Below are 21,490 nucleotides of genomic sequence, written 5' to 3' on the forward strand. Positions count from 1 at the left end.
AAAGCCACTTGAATCACTACTCCGGTTCAAACGACACAAACGACTCCTTGGTTTCTATTGTTGTTTAGGGTTTAATGTTTCATTGTGTTTTTATTATTAATTATTTTTTCCATTTATAAATGAAAATGACACTTTTGTAGTTACGAAATTAATACATGGTTTAAAGTCTTTTTACAACAAATTAGTACTATTCTAGTAAGTAACACTTTATATGTGCTAGTCTAGTAATAAACCAAAATATATGCACTACTTTAGTAATTCTTTCAAAATGAAATATTTTCAAACCTGCTATATTACTTCTAATAATAAGCTAATAAAAAGTATTTTTAAATAAAAATAGCTGGCATAACGCCTCTAAAGGTATTATATCTAATATATTTTTTTCTATATTTCAAATTTTATTCACAAAAGTATTCTTATATTACTAACCGCACGTTCTAGATATGTTCTTTCTTTTTTTGGACAAAATTCTTCCAAATTTAACAATCTATGAACAAATTAAGCTAGACAAAATTAGTTTTAATAATAAAAATAACTTATATGTATATATATATTATATTATATTAAGTAATAAGCTAATGATAATGCACCAACTACACACAGAAATATAAGGATCTATATATAGATAAACACATAGTAAATTGATAAAAGATTTATTGCCTCTAATTTGGACTTAGTGATAAGAAACCTAATGAATAGGGAAACCCTTTCGTTGCTATATAAACAGTCTTTGTGCCAACAAACTAGACAAACCATACAAAATAAAAGAAAAAAGATAATGAGGAAATTGAAATTATCTTTGATAGCCAATGAGAGATCAAGAAAAAAAACATTCATGAAGAGGAAGAAAGGGATAACGAAGAAACTTCACGAGTTGACAACTCTTTGTGGTGTCCAAGCTTGTGGGGTCATCTACAGTCCGTATATGTCGGTACCAGAGGTTTGGCCGTCAAAGGAAGGTGCACAAGAGGTGGCAATGAAGTTTATGGAGATGCCGATGGAAACAAGAAACAAAAAGATGATGGATCAAGAAACGTATTTGCGGGAGCAGATTACCAAAATCAAAGAGCAAGTAGACAAGCTGGCTGTTGAGAATCGGGAGTTACAAGTTAAACGATTTATGTTTGATTGTCTTGAAGGAAAGATGTCGGAGTATCATTATGGTGCAAGTGACCTTCACGATTTGCATCGCTATATTGATCAATATATCAATCAGCTTACTCAAAGGATGCAAATTCATTTAGAAAATGGTGAGTCTTCTTCTTTATCTCCTCTTCCTATTGGAGTTGCGGATATAGATCCTTCTGCTGTTGCAGATTTTGCTGTTGGTGTGAATACAGCCGCGGTAAGTGCTGCTAGAGAGTTTTGTGCTCATATTCCATACCAAAATATGAATATGAATCAAAATCTGCAAGAACCGGTTCAATATCATACTTCGCATGATTTTTAAGGTCATATTCAAGGAGTCTACAATAACATGACTTGGAATCATGATTTGAATTTTCATTTAAATCATAACATGAATTTGAATGTAGATCTGAATTCCAATCAGTATCTGAATCAAGAAAACTCATTTAATGATATGATGTTGGCACAAAATGTGGGTTATGATGGAGGACATGCTAGAATTCCTTTGATAGATGGAAACCACTACAACTATCACCAACAACCAACTGGTGATCTTGCCATCACCAATCACATGCCTTCCATCACCTCCTCTACCACCTCTACTACCAGTGTTTATGCTTCATACATTAACAATAATCTTTAATTAAAAGAAGCATATTTTTACTGTAGTTTTCAGTTGTCTGAATTTATGAGTTTTATTTTCTTCATTTCAGAAAAAAATATTTAATGTTGTCTTTATTTTTATTCTTTTTTCAGTTAATTGTTGTTGGCTAAGGGTTCTACCTGAATGCATTTATCTTATTTTGATTATTAAGAAATGTATTTGTACATCATAGCATATCAATTTTAGTTTTATTGAAGAAGTTTAGTTTTTTTGAAATAAAATAATTAGTTTTTTTGAAATATAATAAAACAATTAATCAGGTACAACCAAAGATGTGGGCAAATTAACTAGAGTTTGTTTTTTCACAAAATAACTTATTCTTATCATCATATTTGCCACCCAAAAATGTGGGCAATTTTTATTTTTATTTTGGGAAGTAGTATGTTTAATCACCATCAAAATTAGTTTGACTTTTCAGAAAACGATGATATTTAGTGCTAAAATTCAAAAAATAAAGAGCATGTTAAGTACCCACATTCGTAGACACATTTCAGTGACCAAAATATCTATTACATTTTTGTGGTTTATTCATTATAGTTCCTTTAAGTCTGGTACTAAAATCTTGATAATGATTCAATGAAACTACCAGACGCGTTTTAAAAATAATAGAATTAAATACTCTATTATATTTAATTACACCCAAAAATAAACCAACAACAAACCAATATGCATAGCGGAAGGAAGATATACCAAACCAATTCTAATTTATTATGAATATAATATCCATTATAACCAATAAAAATCAGTAAACTAAGACCATCTCCACTAAAGAACTTGTATTCTCCACTATAAAAGTCCTAGTTCTGACGCAAGAAACAAAAAATTATAGTAGATCTTACGAAGAAGAAAAGAAACTCTAATTATAACAGTATGGCGTAAGCTTGTGACGTTCTGCAAGTATCTCAGAAAGATACTTGCCAACAGAAAAATTGCAAATGATCCAAATCAGTATGACCTTGAGCATACAAGAATACATGAAGTTCCACTCCTTTTCACTTAGCAATCACGTTGATAAGCGTATGTAAGAAAATGTCAGATCTTAAGCAGAGTGGAGTATTTATAGCTTCACGAAGTCAACCATCACAAAACGAAGAAAAAAGCTGATTCTATAAGATATTGAGGCACTAACAATCCATTACCCAATCGAGGCTAGACAAACAGGGTTCCTAGATTTAGATAAATGTTTTAAAATTATAAGCATAAGAATTTTTATAGAATCCAGTACACAATTGCAGTAGTTTGAGCTAAAATAAAGAGCTTAATTTGCAGTGGTGGGTAGATAGCAACTCATATTTGAAGATCCAAATCAGTAGAACAGAGATAGAACAAAAAAAAGAAAACAAGTCAACAACAACACGAAGAAGAATAAGAAAAAAAAAATATTTAGGTGACTGAGAAGGGTGCAGAGTGAGATGGTGATTGATTTAAATTACTTATCTTGCTCAACGGGGAAAGAAGGCTGTGATCGGAGACCACCACCATAGAAGTTAGGTGACTGAGAAGCCGACGGAGACACAGTAAAAGGCGTCGATACGTAACGAATCTCCCTCCACCAGTAACACCAACACCTCTGCCTCCACCACCACCACCACCAAGTGAAGTCATCATCATCAGCACCACCACGACGGTTGTTACCAGGAGAATTAAACAACTGAATAGAGATAGAAAAGAACAGAGCTGGGCGTAGATCGAGGAAGTGCAGTGGCGGCGGAAAGCCGGAAAAATCAATCATTCAAGGTGAACTAATTGATTTTTATGGAATTTAGGTGTGAATCGCCGGTTACGTCGAGAGGGAATCGCGAAAAAGGAAAGAAGAAAATGAAAAAAAAAGTTGTATTTTTTATTTATTTATTATCTAACTAAATATGGGTTGCTTCCGTTGCTATCTTCAGAAACGATTCTACGAGAAATAGGTTATATTTTAAGGTTTTTGATTTATTTTTGAACAACAAAAGTATAAAGTAACTTCCAAACTAGGTTCCAATAATAATAACAATCCAACAACATACAAATTAGACCCTAGATAATTCTGCTCTTTATCCCTATGATTTCACGGCACACATTATCTGCACCATATAGACAATGAGATGCGTGAGTATTACCAGAAAAATTTTATGAGGTGATCCTTCCATCTACAAACTATACACACAATCAATCGGAATAACAACCATAAATAAAACATAAACAAATAAGCCAATAAGCAGAACATCTAAAAACAAATTCATCATCTAAAAACAAACAGCTACGAGCCACTACGATTGAAACTTTATCAAGGTGGTCCGGTCAAGGTTTGGAAGTGTAACGCCCGCAAACCAAAATCCCGGTTTTGGGTGTGCATTGGTTGATGCAAGGTACTTTTTTGTGGGACAGCTTGAGTTAAACGTATGTGTTGCTGCGTTTTGGGTTTTGGAAAACCCTAAGGTCGGCTATAAAAGGAGAATACTCGACATTTTAGAGAGTTTTACCCACTTTTTTTTGTTCCAGAGAAAAAAATAAAGAGAAAAAAAACATTTTTGAGAGTTCTCTATGATTTTAAGGAGATTTCTAGCCAGTTCTTGTGAGATCTGTCAATGGGAGTGGCGATCTGAGGCTGAATACGTGAGAGGAGCTTGTTAGGAGAGTATTTTCGTGGGTATTAGAATCATATTCGTCATTGAGTGCATGACCATGGATGATCTAAGCGATTAGATTTGTGTTTTTATGTGATTTTGGGTATTGAATGCTTATGTGCTCCTATGTGAGTGTTTATTGTGAGTATTGTGGCCTTTGGAGGTTGGTTTCGGCATCATAGAGCCGAGAGGGGACGGAGGAGATCGTGTGCAGTGATGTGTTGCATGATTGCATTGCATCGATAGACGAAATTATAGATTTGACGGCAAAGCGAGGAATTGCATCGGTCGATGCAAGGAGTCCATTGGTCGATGCAAGGACGTTGCATTAGTCGAAGCAAGGAGTGCGTCGGTCGACGCAAGTGCGCAGATTCAAAGCGTGTGTCCAGAGTTTTCTGGTTTGCTTGTTTCTTTCTGTATTGATTGTGTTTATCTTTTCGCTTGTGTGTATAGCCCAGTAGATGGGAGGATTGCCTTATTATAATACTCACACATCTCATTTGTGTTTTTGGTGCAGTTAAAGGAAAAGTGTGATCGTGGAATTACAGCGATGAAGAGGAGGATGTTCTAGTGGCTCGATGATGTGTTGTCTGGCTTCTGTTAGGCTGCTAGATTCGAGTCGTTAGAATGTTTCTAGGTTGTTGGTTTAATGTTTAATGACTTTGTTGGATGGTTTATTACTATTTGTGATGAATTGATAATTGGTTTATTGGTTATTGGGTTAATGGTATCGTTTTATGTTATTTGTTGTTGTTTGATTTGGGTTAGGTATTTAGTGAGTACGGGATCATTAGTTTAATAAAGTATTAAAAATAAAAAAAATGGGTTGGATCGTTTCAGTTTGGTATCAGAGCCCTTACGGTTATAGGTACGGTTCACTGTGTTTTTGTTGTTGATGTTTGGATTTGCATGTCTTTGATTGATTATGTGAGTTGGTCGATTATGTGTGGCATGGATTCCTAGAACATCCTCTACGAGCCTTCAATGAGATTTCACGGTAAGTTGTGTTTCTGTGTATGGTTTTCGATTTTTTTCTTAGCCTCCTGTTCATGGTAGTGTAGTAGTTAGAGGTGGTGCTGTCACTTGTCGTGGATGAGGACGTGGTCGTGGACGAAATCGTGGATGCATACGTGGTCATGGTAGGGGCAGAGGCCTAGTTGTTAGTGCCACCGTGGACCAGAGTGTGATAGTCGAGGGCGTCGACAAGTCGTAGGAATTCCAGGAGGGGTCCACAACCTGGCAGACGATGCTCACTTGTGGTGGAGGTCGATGGCTGCCAGGAGGGTGCAGAGTGAGATGGCTTGGGTTGATTTCGTGGAGGAGTTCAACCGCTAGTATTTCCCTCGAGAAGCACTAGACCATATGGAGGTGAAGCTTCTGCAATTGTCTTAGGGGACTCGGTCGGTTCGTGAGCTTAATGTGAAATTCAGTCGACTTGTGGTATATGGGGGCGAGAAATGGAGTATGAGGAGTCTCAGGTCAGGAGGTTCATGTCGGCGCTTCAAAATGATTTGAGGGTACATTTTGGAGGGCGGAGTTGGTTAAGACCTCAGCTGAGATCAAGGAGAACATCCGTGCACATGTCGTGACGGTCAGTCCAACGGTTCAGCCAAGAAAAGATAATCATCATGGAGGTTCTGGCAAGGGCTGCAAGATTGTGCAGGGAACCAAGAGCAAGTGGGAGGCTATGCAGAGGCCAAGGGGTGTGGGATGCTTTGGGTGCGGTAGCTTGGATCACAAGATGGCGAGCTGTCCACAGAGGAGTGGCCCAACGGCAGCTTGAGTGTGTTTTCACTGCAGGGAGTCTGGGCATATCAAGGCCAAGTATCCCAAGTTGCACCAGATGGCGGTGGCAACAGCGCAGCATGGAGTGTAGCCAGGAGTGATGGAGTGTAGCCAGGAGTGCAGCCGATGGCACAAATCAAGCAGGCGCCGCGGGTGTACTTGACCGTGGAGACCAGTGGAACCATTGTCGATGCGATCACATGTATAACTTCTGAGACTAAGACCTAGTGAATCCTAGTATTTTAGACTAAGACCTAGTGAATCCTAGTGTTAGGTTTCTTAGGACATAAGATTTGTATAGGGACCTTATTAGTGGGCAGGTTTAGGTCCCACGTCATGTTTGATTCTAGAGCAACCCATTGTTTCATTACCCGTAGTGCGATGAGAGCGCCAATATCAGAGGAGATCCCGTAGAGTGAGCGGGAGGTGAGTGATGTGTGTGGTTTTTCACTCCAAATCTTTTACCTTAAAAAGACCATAAGACGGCTGAAAGTGCACAACTAATCGGTAGTAGTATTTAAGGATCAATCCTACACAGAGAGAGTTGTTGTCTAGAGAATCCGTCGGAAGAGAAGTAAGGCTATGATTCAATAAAAAGGGGTTTTGGTTGTCACGGTCGTAAGTAAGCAAATAACGTAAAATAAAGCAAGTAAAATAAATGAGACAAGCATTGGGCATCAAGAGAAATCGCAAAGGTTTGATGATCTATCTATCTAGGAAAGTTTAGGATTAGTTTGTTTATCTAAGACTCGGACTACGAAACACGAAAGAACCATTAACTTATAGGTCACAAGCTAACCGTCTAAGATCTCTATACTCCGTTACTCAACTATCGCAGGCAACGACGCATAGATCAAATCATTTAAAACAGGTTTGATTCTAATCCATGAAGTTCCATAGGTATGTGGTATGTGCTTCCTATGACACGACACACATCTTAGCTAGGTCAAGCACATATGCAAGTTTTTAGCGACGCACACACACTTTAGATCATACTTAGTTCATGACGCTAAATTAAAGCATTAAGCAAAAACTTAGAATTAAAGTATAAAATAAACAGCATATAAATCTAACAAACCCTAAGAATTGTCACCTAAACTAAGATCAGTTTCCCCCTTTGATTATCCCTTTAAACCCAACTAGAAAACTACTCTAGGATGTTTAAGGGAATCATCAAAGCAAGGTTGAATAAATTCATAAACACACTACAAGAAATATATGTATTCTTAGCACACGAAAAAACTCTATTATATCGTTTAGATAGCGATTTCGTAAACGCTGTCTTTGCCGGTGCTATCTTAGAAGGCGTAAATACAATAGCACTTTTTCTCTATGCTATTATTTGTCACTCTATAATAGCGTCTTGTTATCGTTATATGAAAATTATTAGTAGCATTTCTTATTTGTTATATTATAATTAATAGTAGCGGAATATTTGTACTACGATTTTGTAAACACCAGCTATATATTTTTGCTATAATATATTTTGTATTCTAAATTTTATATATTTAATATATATATATATATATATATATATTAAATTTGGTCAAACAATATAAATTTAAATATATATTTTTTATAGAAAATCCATAAAACATATCAAATTTTACAAATATTAATCCAAACCAAATCTTATACAAAAACATCAACTACTCTACTCTACTTTATGAGATAAAGGAAAAGGAGAAACAAACTTCCCCTCTAGATGAAACAAAGTTTATTTTCTAAAGCTTACCGTATTTCTGAGCAATCATCTTCTAAATGCTCCTCTTCTTGCTTAATAGGTTCCCAGCTGATCTTTACCTCTTCTCCCCCGCACAATTCCACAACCATTTTCTTTCCAACAGTACACAACCGTTCTGGTTCTCTCTCCCTGTGAAACTCCGACTGGCGCTTCATTGTCGAAGACTTGTTCTTGCTGCAATTTAAGAAAGTATGACCCAAAATTTGGGAAGATATCTTCTACATCAAGCTGCAAATTTAAATCAACTCAGATGATAGGAATGAAAAAGAGAAAGAAAACCAAAAACTGTAGATAAGTTCTCAAACCAAAGAGCTAACTGTAGATAAGTTCTCAAACCAAAGTTCTAGAAGTCTTTGGTAAAAACTCAAGCTTGGTGCTTGGCTGGTGCTATTCCTTGCTATACTCACTTATCGAACTCTAGTGATCAAAACGCTAAATTCATGTTGAATCGTCGTCCTTAACAGAAATAAACAACAGTTATTAACAAATAAAGCTGCAACCCTTTATAGTACCAAAACATTAAAAGCCAAGTGAATATACCTTGTAAGCACCAGCATAAAACTCATTTCCGAGCATGTCCTAAAGCTCATCACGTAATCAGCTTCAACCTCCAACTAAACACACAAACACATGAAGAAGAAAGAAGTATTAATAGTCTAAATTTACAGATAATGATATAGCAAAGTGATATGCTTTTAGAGAGCTTAGATTGAGTACCTTCGGTGACTTTGGTGACACTGAGGAGAGCCGAGTTGAGCCTTCTTTAAGCCACCTACTACCCCAATAACCTTATGAACACATAAAAAATTAAATAGTCTGAAACTACAAGAGACTAAGCCAAATATACACTAACACGTACCATGGAGATTGTAGTTACCCCGGCATAACCAGCCATACAAGACTCAACCACAATAGCTGACACTTGATCTGAGAGAAACCCACCAAAGAAAAAGAAAAAGAAAAACAATCTTGCACATAAGTACTCAAGAATTCTGAAAAGATGAAATAACAAAGCAGTTCCAGGATTTTAAAAAGAAACCTTTCTCCATCGAGACCAAAACAGATGGAGCTAGACATTTGAAAAAAATGACCAGAGATATACCCACGTGGCAACAAAGCTATTGATGCGCTACGCCTTCCTTCACTTCTCCTTCATCATTCTTCTTCTTCTTCTTATCCTCCCTCATCTGCAATCACACCATTTCCGTTACCACAACATCATTTAAAAATTCCAGAATCAGTTTGCAAAATAGTGTTTCAGATAACTCACAAGCAGATTGATTGTATCAACTAGAATATCAACATTCCACGACTTTGGTGTGGGAAGTTCAGATGTTGAAAAGGTGGTGTTATAGGTCATACTCGGAGCTTTCAGACAAGAGAAACCAACATCATCAAAATCAAGACATACCAATTGGAGAATTCTTGAGTTTCCAAGACGAGTTAAGCAAGAGCAGGCTCATCATTCAATCACTATCAACTGAAAAAAAAAACAAAGCATTGCACTAACATAGTCAAAACAGGGGATGAGAGACGCGAAAAGGCGACTCAGTGGATCAAATCAGCATTGGCTACCGATATCAAGCAGATAAATCAAACTCGTTTTCAGCAGAATCAAAGTGAAATTCATGCTCCTACTGCGGAACAGGAAAATAAAATAAAATAAAAGGGATAACAAATGAAAGCAACTAATAAGCAGCACCTGAAAACATCAGCTTCAAGAACGTCAGAGAGGATAGGTGTGACTGTGAGAACAAAACAGAACTTGACCCATTGTTGCTTGATAGAAAAATCGATTCTTTACTCGACCAAAGTTTTCGGCTGTGCGCCCGAGAACCACACGACTTGAATCGAAGCAGATCTTTCTCGGTTTTGAGATCCCAACGTCTAATTTCGTCGATAAATCCACCGCTTAGAAAAAACTGACCTTCTCCCACGGAAACCAGTTTCCCTTCTCGATCTGGAGATACTTAAAATCCAATAATGGTTGAGACTTGAGAGCTAGGGTGAGTGAAAGAAGTGAGACGGAAGAGGGAGAAGAACAACTAAGAATTTGGGATGTAAGAAACGGATTTGGATATGGACATAGGAAGAGTTTGATTTATGGTTTGAAGGTGGAGAGACGTATCTTATTTTTGTTTAAAAAAATGAAATAATCATTTTCTATCTTTTGGATTCAACACTTAGGGCATCTCCCTATTCCCTCAAATTTAAAGTTTTATGTCCTCCAAGAGATACTTCAATATTTCATAATTTGGAGTTTTAAAACTCCAAATTCGAAGTTTCATCTTTCTTTTTTGCATTTCAATCCCTATATGTATTTCATAAATAATCTCATAAATTATGTTTTTTATCATTTTAGTCCTAAAATTTTATCACTTCAAAGTATTTGACATATATTCTTATAAATTTAATTATTACATATAAAATTAATTAAATATGTTTTAAATAAATTTAAAATATTAATATGATAAAAGTTTTAATGTATTTCTAAGAGTTATAAAATATTATATGTTTTCTTGTATTATAAAGTTATAAAATATTATATGTTTTAGAGTTATACAATATTATATGTTTTAATGTATTATCTATTATAAAATATTAAAATTAACATTTTAATGTATGTTTTAGAGTTATTTATAAAAGTTTTATGATTTTAGAGTAATTATGAATAATATAAGAACTATAATGTAAAATACTTATTTTAAAAACTTCATATATGAAGTATACTCTTAGAGAAAAATAGCTTCATACTTCATTTTTGAAGTTTGCATACTTCATTTTTAAAGTATCTCTTGGAGATGCCCTTAGGCGGAAAAACAAAAAATTTTAGCTAAATGTTACCACTTTATCAAAATTTTGGTTTGTAAACTCGATTTTAGTTTTCCGCACACTTAATTTAGGTATAGTGTTTTAAAATCGCTATTATAGAGTTTCATTTTTAAAATTTTATCAACGATAACACTTGCGAAAACTTCACTATGCTTTTCTGCTATCAATGCCTATATTTCTTGTAGTGACATAAAAGAATAAATAGTAAGAATAAGGTTTAGAGATTAATTCTTAAAATCGAATACAAGATGTAAAGACTTCTCCTTATGAACACTAGTGTATCAAACGAACAAAAGAAAGAGAAAGAGTTGGTGAACTTCAAAGGCTTCAAGGAGAGGAACGAGAGAGAGCTTCTGGTCGTCGGCTGCTCCTCTGGTCGTCTCTTGGCTGCTCCAATGATTGCACACTCTAAACCCTAGGGTTTAGATGAGTATTTATAGGGTTTTGAAGGCTTAGGGTTCTGTACGGGTAAAAACATCTTTTCTTGTTGAGTGCAGGACAAGGGACGGCTGAGGAAGGTTCTGGACCGTCGTGACTCCTCTGGACCGGGCCGCCGTGAAGGTTGCTAATCGGACCGTCATCAAAGTGCATTTGCTTCAAACTTATCTTCTCGTCGGTTTAATACACGTTCTGGTAAATCAGGCATATCTTCCAATTGACTGAACGAAATAGCTTGATTTCATTTGGAGGAGAACGATGACTCTTCCATCTTTCCATAGACACCAATATCGTCAAAATGTGAGTTATGGAAGTTTTTCAAAAGTATCTTGTACTGTAAAACTCTGAATCTATCCTGAAACGTATTTTCCTTATCTTTTGGTCCTTTTTGCTATAAAACCAGTAAAACCTTCTTTAAACCTAAATAATGTCATTAAAGCCTTTAAATCATGTAAAACTCTTCCTAAATTCATACTAACACTATAGCTAAACTAGGTAAATTAATGATGTTATCAGTGAGTTTCTGAGAGTCCTTGGACGGGCGAGGGATGTGGATATTCATATAGCAGGGGAGTTGAGGCCAGCGGATTTGATTATCAGTACCGTGGAGTTGTATGATGTTATCATGGGGATGGATTGATTGCGTCGTCATAGGCTACATCTGGATTTTCATCAGGGTAGAGTGGTGTTTGAGCGTCCAGAAGGGAAGTTGGTATTTGAGGGAGTAAGACCGACTTCAGGAGTCTTGTGATCTCGGACATGTAAGCCGGGAAGATGATCGAGAAGGGGTGTGAGGCCTATCTGGTTACAATCTAGATGTTGGAGTCACTAGGGCAGTCTATGATTGGCGGCATTCAGGTTGTTGAGGAAATTGAGGATATGTTTCAGTCGTTGCATGAGTTATGACCATCGCGGTTTGATCCCTTAACGATTGAGCTGGAACCGGGGACTACGCCGGTATCCAAGGCGCCTTACAAGAAGGCTCCAGCAAAGATGGTAGAGCTAAAGAAGCAGTTGGAGGATCTTTTGAGGAAGGGATTGATTCATCCTAGTATTGCACCGTGGGGAGCGCTGATGTTGTTCGTTAAGAAGAAAAACATGAGTTTGCGCTTGTGCATTGATTATCGGGGTTTGAACTGGGTCACTTTGAAGAACAAGTACCCTTTTCCCATGATCGATGAGTTGTTGGATCAGCTGAGAGATGCTACTTGGTTCTCCAAGATTGATCCGTCGGTATATCATCAGATTCCGATAGATGAAGCAAATGTGAGGAAGACTGCTTATAGGATGAGAAATGGGCATTATGATTATGTGGTGATGTTTTTTGGGTTGGCTAATGCACCAGCAGCGTTCATGAGGTTGATGAACAGTGTGTTCCAAGAGTTTTTGGATGTGTCTGTTATCATCTTCATTGATGATATTCTGGTGTACTCTAAAAGTTCTGAGGAGCATGTAGTACACTTGAGAGCAATGTTGGAGAAGCTGCTGGAGCAAAAGTTGTATGCCAACTTGAGCAACTGCAGTTTCTGGCAGAGGGAGATGGATTTTTTGGATCACATTGTCTGCAGAGAGAGTTTTTGTGGATCCAAAGAAGATTGAGGCCATCATGGATTGGCCTAGACTGCCAAATGCTACGGAGATCAGGAGTTTCTTTGGTTTGGCGGGTTACTACAGGAGATTCGTGAAGGGTTTGGCGAGCAAGGCACGACCGATGACTAATTGACAAGGAAGGATGTTTTGTTTGTTTGGTCACAGGAGTGTGAAAAGGGCTTCACAAACCTGAAGGAGATGTTGACTACTACGCCAGTGTTTACACAAGCATTCAATCAACATCTACAACACAAAGCATACAACGAACCCGTACCTAGAACCGTATGGGCTCTGATACCAAACTGAAACAACCCGACCCTTTTTTTTTTTTAATATCCTAATATCTAGTGATCTCATACTCACTAGCAACCTACCCCAAACAATAACAGCGGATAACCAATAAAGAATCCAATAAACCAATAACGAATAAATGAATGACATAATATCATTTCAGCAATAATCCAAAACATAAAAACAAAGTCATAGAACCAGCCCCTGTTTTAAAAATCGGGCGCCTAGCCGATTACGCATCCGCCTAAGCGCTGATCGGAGCATACCCGCGGCGATTTTGACCAAATTGGTCATATTAGTCGGTACCCGACTTATTACCCGATTAAGTGATTAAAATCGGATATTCGGCCGATTTTTAAATTTAAAAAAATTGTACTGTACTACAAACTGACCTTAATTATATCAAGCCCAGTTTTAAAGTAACTAAAATCATGAGATTTGGATTTCTGTATTTTTAACTAAACAAATCCTCCAGAATCCTAAAAATTATTAAAATCCTAATCCACAAAACTGTTTTGAATAACAGTGGATTTTAAAGTAGATTTTTAAATCATCTGTTCAATAACAAAGGATTTTAATGGATTTTAAAATAGTTTTTTAAATCACCAGTTCAATAACAGTGGATTTTAATAGGCTTTTTAAAATCCATGATTGAATAACATAGAATTTGTAAATTTCACACAAATCACTTAAAATGTCAAGTTGAATATACCTCCTAAGTTTCTAGTTATCAGTTCTCTAGCAGCCGATATGGGATACTGCCTTTATATGTTTTTAAAAAACAATTTATTAAATAAAACTATGATCTGTACGCGAGTCAGTGTGTTTTCTTTTAGCACCTACGTGAGTTAATAATGTATGCACAAGGGTGAGTGTTATTTTCTGTCATATTACTATTTTCATAATATATTTTTCTTGTACAAGCTTTATTTTGTTTTATTATTTTATTATAAATGGAGCAATTATATTATAGTGATAGATAACTAATATATTAGAAATATACATTAGTTAGAATCTTACTATATTTTTCAAATTTTGTTTTAACTGAAATTTATACTATAATAAAATTTATCAGATAACAACTTAGATTTTTAACATCATATATTTATTATATTAAATTATAAATATATTAATTATTAAAAACTAGTCCCCGATTAATCCCCGATTTTTCTTCTAGGCGCTAGGCCCAACCTCACCGCCCGACTAACGCCTAGCGATTTTTAAAACAGGGGAACCAGCAATCCTAACATCCGTTATAGACCACTAAGTTCCATTCTAGCATCCTAACAAAGACAGAGAGCAAACAACCGAGTCTCTAGAACATCCTCCTCTTCATAGCCTTGATTCCACGATCAAATTTTGTCTTTACCTGTGCCACAACACAAAATAGAGGCGTAACTATTATCAGAAATACTTACTGAGGCAATCCTTCCATCTACTCGGCTATTATACACACAAGCAATTGAGATATCTCTAACCAACAAACAACAAACAACAAACAAACCAGGACAATTGCATCGATCGACACTGATTGGGGTTGCATCGACCGATGCAAGCCTCCATCGACCGATGCAAGACTCACCTGCATCGACTGACACCAACACTGCATCGATCGATGCATGTTTGACATTTAACGAAATCTCTAATTGCATCGACCGACACCTCCACATGGCATCGACCGATGCTCTTAGACCATCTCCAATGGTTTTCCCTATTTTTTCCTCTATAATAGAGGTGAGTTTTACTCCAATGGTTTCTCTATAAAATAGAGATTGCTATTTTTTTCTCTATTTATAGAGGAACCTTTGTTAAAAAAAAAATAGGATTTCTCTATAAATAGAGGAAAAAATAGCAATCTCTAATTTAGAGTTGAAAATAGAGGACCATTGGAGTAAAACCATCCTCTATAATAGAGAAACCCTATAATAGAGGCAAAAATAGAGGACCATTGGAGATGCCCTTAGGTCAAATCGCACCGTCTTCGCATTGCATCGATCGACGCACATGCCGAGCATTGTCTTCCCCGAAGCTCCTCACCAGATCTCCGTACCTAAACCACCAACACATGATCCAATGCCACAAAAGAGCCTCTCAAAGCCCCAAGTGACTCATAAATATTCTAACAAGCCAAGGAATCAACCACATAACACATAAACAAGAAAATCAGAGAAATCTCAAGCTTAGATAAGCCATGTTCATGCACTCACCTTTGCCAAAGAAGAATCTGACCCTACACCAACGACTATGCGCTCCTAACAAGTTCCTACAACAATCCCAGCTACAGATCTCCCTAGGAACAGCCACAAATCACTAAACTCTCATGAACGCTTAATAACTTCTTTCTCTCTTACTTTTTTTCCTCTCAAAAACGGCTAATTTCCACTAATGACGACACCAACTCGACTTAAGGGTTTCCAAATCCCAAAACACAGCTAAACATGTGTTTAACTTAAGTTGTCCCGCACAAAACCGACCTTGCATCGACTGATGCAACTCCTGCATCGACTGATGCAACTCCTGCATCGATCGATGAACATCCCAAACTAGGAATCCGGTTCGCAGATGTTACAATGCGTCGGTTATAGAAGTGATACAAAGTACGAGCTTTTGACTCTGCGTCAAAAATTTAAACTGTCGTAAAACTCAATAAAACCGATGAAATTATATTGACGTATAAGTTAACGTCATTTGATCAACCGAAGCCAATATAATTTGTATCGGACGCTGTTAAGTCGGTCTGAAAACCGACGTCAATACTTTTGTGTCATTTAGTAACCGACGTTATCATAAATATAAAACGTCATTAAAAGCCGGTTATCTTATTGTGAGGGGTGCGTCGGTCGATGCAAGGGGGTCTGCTTCGATCAACACTAGGAGTTTGTCGGTCGATGTAACCTTCGCCAGGTGTCTGTGTCGATCGAGGGTGTCGGTCGACATAAACCTTTCAGCAGGCGGATGACTTTTGCTGTTCCTATTTTGATTGTTATTTGTTGCTTGTTGATTGGAGATTCTCAATTGCTTGTGTATAGCCCAATAGATGGGAGGATTGCCTCACTGGATATTTATGATAATACTCACGCGTCTTAATTGTTGTTTGTGATGCAGGTAAAGGCAAAGTGTTATCGTAGAATCAAGGCAGTGAAGAGGAGAATGTTCTAGAGGCTTGATTATTTGTTCTATGCTGTTGTTAGGTTGCTAGAATGGAACATAGTGGTCTTGAATGGTTGTTTAGGTTGCTGGTTCATTGTTTTATGACTTGGTTTTGCTATTTGGCATTGATGGTTAGATGTTATGGAATTAATAATGGTTATTTAATTCATTGGTTTAATTTTTGGTTATTTCCGCTGTTTGTTTTGAATGTGGTTAGGAGAATAGTGAGTATGGGATCACTAGTTTAATTTTATATTAAAAAAAAAAAAAAAAAAAAAAAAAAAAGAAAAACGGGTTGGGTCGTTTCACTCCAACATCAGCCAAACCATGCCCCAAACATCAAAATAACAGGCACACAAGAGAAAAATCAACCACACAATTACATAAAGAGAGATTTAATCGCTTATATTAGTTATGGTAGTGCACTCACCTCTAAAACACAAAGTGTCTAACAAAGAGAACGACACATACAGCCACATCAGCCTCCTAACCGTCACCACACACTCAAATCTCCTTCTCCATAAATCTTCCAAGAGCAGGCACATAAAACTCTCTCTTCGATCAAATAAACTCTCAGGAAACTTTCTCTCTTCTCTTTCACAAAGGAGGAATAAAAAGAGACTCCTAAACCCCTAAAATGTTGAGACTCCCTTCTTAAACCAAGTCCTAAGGTTTTCTTTCAACCACACCAAATCGGAGAAACATAAATCAAACCACAATCCAAATCAGCTTATGGTGGCAAGCGATACCACCTACCACCTATGGTGTCGATTGATACCCCCAACCAAAAACCAGTTCGCAGACGCTACATTTTTCTTTGTTAACTAGTCACTTTTAATATCGTCGGTTTTTATTTGAACAAATTAGCAACAAAAACACAAGCGAATATTATTGACAACAAAATAGAAACTGATAGTAAAAATATAATGTAAGTGTATGTGGGCAAGCTCAAGTTGAAGATGAAGTTTAGGAAGTTGTACAAAATATGTCTGCACAAGCTTCTGTCTCGGCACAGGCATCTGATGTATGCTCAAGACTCTGTCCTACAAAAGAGCATCAAAGGCATGTTGATCTTGTATGTATGTCTTGGTTTTGAAGATTTATGAAGATATATTTAAGCCACGTTTTGGGATATTACTTGGAGGTAAAGCACGAAGAAAAAGGAAGCACGAAGAAAAAGGAAGCTTGAAGATATTTAGAAGATTTAATGGGATTAGGAAATATTTGTTTAACAAAGAATAAAGTTAAATGGAATATTTCCTCTTGATTTTAGGAAAGTTGTTAGCCTTGGGAGAGGCACGAAATCCCTTAAATATAGAGGGTCTAAGACTTAAAAACTTATTTCTCTAGAACGTGAAAAAAAAGAGGAAAAACCTTGTAAGCCTTTTGGCATCTTTGGAGAGAAAAGGGTGAGGGTTTTGTTTCTAAGTGAGAGTTTTGGGTGTAGATCATTGCTGTTAATCTTAGGGATATCTTAGGGAGTTGGAAATATATTGGAAACAAGCTAAGAGAAGATCTTAGGGTTGTGTAAGTCCAATATTGAACGCTAACTGTCATTTTGTTCAAGAACTATTTTCAACAAAGGTTGAGGACGTAGGCATTTGCTGAGCCTCATTAAAAATTGTGTGTCTCCTGTCTCTTCTACATTAACAAGTGGTATCAGAGCAGGCATCTGTGCAGAGTCTAACTCAACTAACAGGTGAAGATCTTGGGAAGAAGAACATGGAGGCACAATCAATATTATTCATGGCAAACAACTTATTGATGTTAGATCCAAATCATTATGGGATGTGGAAGGTGTTGATGATGCATATAATTAAAGGAATTCATAAAGATGCATGGACAGCAGTTGAATGTGGATGGGAGTCGCCAAAACAGGCTGCTGTTGTTGTAGATTCTGACGGGAATCAAGTGGCTGTTGAAAAACCCAAAACAGAGTGGTCAAAGTCTGACAAAGCATTGTCCACACTCAATTCACTGGCACTTTAAGCAATATTTAATGGCGTTCGCAGGGATCAGTTCTCATTGATTCAAGGTTGTACATCTGCTAAAGAGGCTTGGGAGATTTTGCAAAATATCTTTGAAGGTACAACAAATGTGAAACGCACAAGGTTATATATTATTGCTTCTGAGTTTGAGAACCTTAGAATGTATAAGTTTGAGAACATTACTGCTTTTAGTGGTAGAATATATGCTATTGCGAATAAAGCTAGAGCTCTTGGAAAGAATTAATAAAACAGGAAGTTGGTCAAGAAATTGTGGAGGGGTTTAGCTCATAGATATCATCCTGTGAAAATTGTGATGGATGTTGCTCTTGATATAGACAATATTTCTTTTGAGGAGGTAGCCAGTAAATTGTTGAGCTATGAGTTGCACTACTTATCGTCTGATGTAGGTAAGAACACATAAGGGATTGATGTTTGTTCAGTCTGTGATAATGAAGAGAACACAGAGGCTCGTAAAACGGAAGAACTTGAGAGTCTTGTGATGAACAAAGGACGCAAAAGTTTGAAGATTACAGCCGAACAGAAAAGGAATAAGGTTCAGTGTCATGTGTGTCAGGGCTTTGGTCATTTTAAATCAGATTGTCCTTCAGTGAGGAAGAAAAGGATCAAGAGTCCGCATTCGCCAGAAAGGAAGAAAACACACACAAAAGCCTCAAACAAATAAGTTAAAGTTTGTTGCTCTTTGTGGCTCAATGGAACTTGCTGCTGATAAGTTGGAAGTGAAGTCTGATAATGGAACAACTTGTTGTACGAATCAGGACTCTGAGCCAGTAGAAAAAGAACTTAATTTATCGCTGAATGATCAAATCAACACTCTGAGGAAAGATTTGATACAAAGGAAAAAGGAAATTCAGAGGCTTGTCATAGAGAAGAATGACTTGTCAAGCAAAATTTCAAATCTGGAAGAAGATCTAGCTCTGGAGAAAGTAAAGTCTTGTGATTTAGAAAAATGTTTAGAAGATCAGTTAAGAAGCATCAAGATGTTGAGCAGAGGAACAAAGGATCTTGACAAGATTCTGACAACTGGTAGAACATGTAATGTCATATGGGATTTGGGTTACCATGGAAGTGATTCTAGTACAACTACTCAGTTTGTTAAAGGAGCAACCTTGGCTTCAAAGTCTGTAGATGCAAGTCGCTGTCTATCTCCATCAAAGGTCCGAAACGTTTTTTTCAGCAAGGAGACAGGTGACAACCGGCTGAAATCTTGGCAGGAGTCTGTACACAACAACTTTAAGAGAAGAGTGATTGGTTGTTGGTATTGTAGGAAACCTAGTCATATCAAAGCTCAGTGCTACAAGTTCTTGAAGAGGGTAACACAAGTCTTGAGAAGGAAGAAATATTACAAAGAGGGTCAAAGATTCAATCAAGTTTGGATCAAGAAGCATGATTTATATCGTCCTGAAGACTACACAAAGCATGCATCAAGGGACATATGTTTGTATTCTAACAGTGGCTACTCAAGGAATCATAGAGGTGTTCGAAGCAAGAGACGACATCTAAGACATGTGCATGAGAAATTCCAAGATTCAGGTCAATGGACAAAACGTTGGAGACCGAGATGTTGAGCCAAAGGATGTCATCTCACAGACCAGATAATAAGAAGAAAGACAACTGTCTGTTTGACGACTGATCTGATGGTTTGTCAAGGTAAACTTGAGCTCTTAAAGTTTTTTAATGAGTTTTTCATTCAAGCAGGGGGAGATGGTGTAAGAAGAATATGATTCTTGATTATGGGGGAGTTTCCATGATGTTGTTTGATTTTGGAGGAGTCTTCAAGAGGTTGTGTTATGGATTTCCAAGAATCATGAAGTGTTGTGCTTGAGTTATAAAACTCAGTAAAAAAGGGGGAGAATGTAAGTGTATGTGGGCAAGCTCAAGTTGAAGATGAAGTTCAAGAAGCTGTACAAAATATGTCTGCACAAGCTTCTGTCTCGACACAGGCATCTGATGTATGCTCAAGCCTCTGTCCTACGAAAGAGCATTAGAGGCATGTTGATCTTGTCACTGTGTCTTGGTTTTGAAGATTTATGAAGATATACTTAAGGCAGGTTTTGGGATATTACTTGGAGGTAAAGCACGAAGAAAAAGAAAGCTTGAAGATATTTAGAAGATTTAATGGGATTAGGAAATATTCGTGTAACAAAAAATAAAGTTAAATGGAATATTTCCTCTTGATTTTAGAAAAGTTATTAGCCTTGGGAGAGGCACAAAATCCCTTAAATATAGAGGGTCTAAGACTTAAAAACTTATTTCTCTAGAACGTGAAAAAAAAAGAGGAAAAACCTTGTAAGCCTTTTGGCATCTTTGGAGAGAAAAGGGTGAGGGTTTTGTTTCTAAGTGAGAGTTCTGGATGTAGATCATTACTGTTGATCTTAGGGATCTCTTAGGGAGTTGGAAATATATTGGGAACAAACTAAGAGAAGATCTTAGGGTTGTGTAAGTCGAATATTGAATGCTAACTGTAATTGTGTTCAAGAACTATTTTCAACAAAGGTTGAGGACGTAGGCATTTACTGAACCTCATTAAAAATTATGTGTCTATTGTCTCTTCTATACTAACCTGTAATACAAGTACTCGATCTAGGTAAATTTTTGTTATAAAAATCATATACTTTATAAATAGTGCAAACTTAAAAAAAAATAAAGAAATCAGGTAAACATTTTAAAATATATAACCACATTATATAAAATATGCTTTAGACCTCATACATTCTAGGACTGGCCCAGTGTACAAACTTTGAACCTACTAATGTGTAATTTGTTCTATAGATTGACGCAAGTATTTATTGTCATATTGGATTGTGATAAATTCAGAAGGTTTTCTAAAATACAAAATGTTGAATTTGTGGATAAATCTTATTTTTTTTAATAGATTTCTAAACAATATTTAATGTTCTGATTGGAAGATTTACATACTATTTATTGGCATATTGGATTTTTAAAGTTTTGGAAAGATATCCAAGTCTAAATAGAAAAGGCTGAATTGGTGGGAAAATCTTATTATTTTGAATGGATTTATAATTTCTAAATACTAATTAATTTTTTCTGTTACTTATTCTAAATATTTACATAAGTCTTTATTGTCACATTGAATTTTAATGGATTTCTAAATATTAGTTTATATCCATAGGTTGAATTTTAAAATCATTATGAATTATCAAGTTTTTATAAATCTTATATACATTTCCAAATTTGACCCAAAAATATATATATATATATATATATATACATTTCCAAATTAATTAACATA

At 36.4% G+C, this 21,490-nt stretch overlaps 1 long non-coding RNA gene and 1 pseudogene across 16 annotated transcripts; one reads left to right on the plus strand and one right to left on the minus strand.

Annotated features, from left to right (window-relative positions):
* The first annotated feature begins 715 nt into the window (after positions 1 to 715).
* On the plus strand, positions 716 to 1,946 carry LOC147919250 (agamous-like MADS-box protein AGL36 pseudogene; annotated as a pseudogene). The gene has a single exon (XR_015594050.1). The product of XR_015594050.1 is annotated as an agamous-like MADS-box protein AGL36 pseudogene (transcript).
* Positions 1,947 to 7,744: 5,798 nt separating this feature from the next.
* On the minus strand, positions 7,745 to 10,114 carry LOC104771146 (uncharacterized). Of its 15 annotated transcripts, none has more exons than XR_015593573.1 (9): positions 9,633 to 10,114; positions 9,342 to 9,410; positions 9,201 to 9,242; positions 9,033 to 9,117; positions 8,790 to 8,857; positions 8,648 to 8,718; positions 8,471 to 8,544; positions 8,248 to 8,386; positions 7,745 to 8,158 (listed from the first exon to the last, which is right to left on the minus strand). It is a non-coding gene; the product is annotated as an uncharacterized LOC104771146 (long non-coding RNA). The 15 variants fall into 15 exon arrangements; XR_015593567.1 differs by having other exon boundaries at positions 8,236 to 8,386; positions 8,970 to 9,117; positions 9,633 to 10,113; XR_015593581.1 differs by having other exon boundaries at positions 8,236 to 8,386; positions 8,648 to 8,702; positions 9,037 to 9,117; positions 9,633 to 10,111.
* Positions 10,115 to 21,490: the final 11,376 nt, after the last annotated feature.

The sequence above is a fragment of the Camelina sativa genome, chromosome 20 (assembly GCF_030686135.1).
Source record: "Camelina sativa cultivar CO46 ecotype springtype chromosome 20, ASM3068613v1".
Classification (NCBI taxonomy): Eukaryota; Viridiplantae; Streptophyta; class Magnoliopsida; order Brassicales; family Brassicaceae; genus Camelina; species Camelina sativa.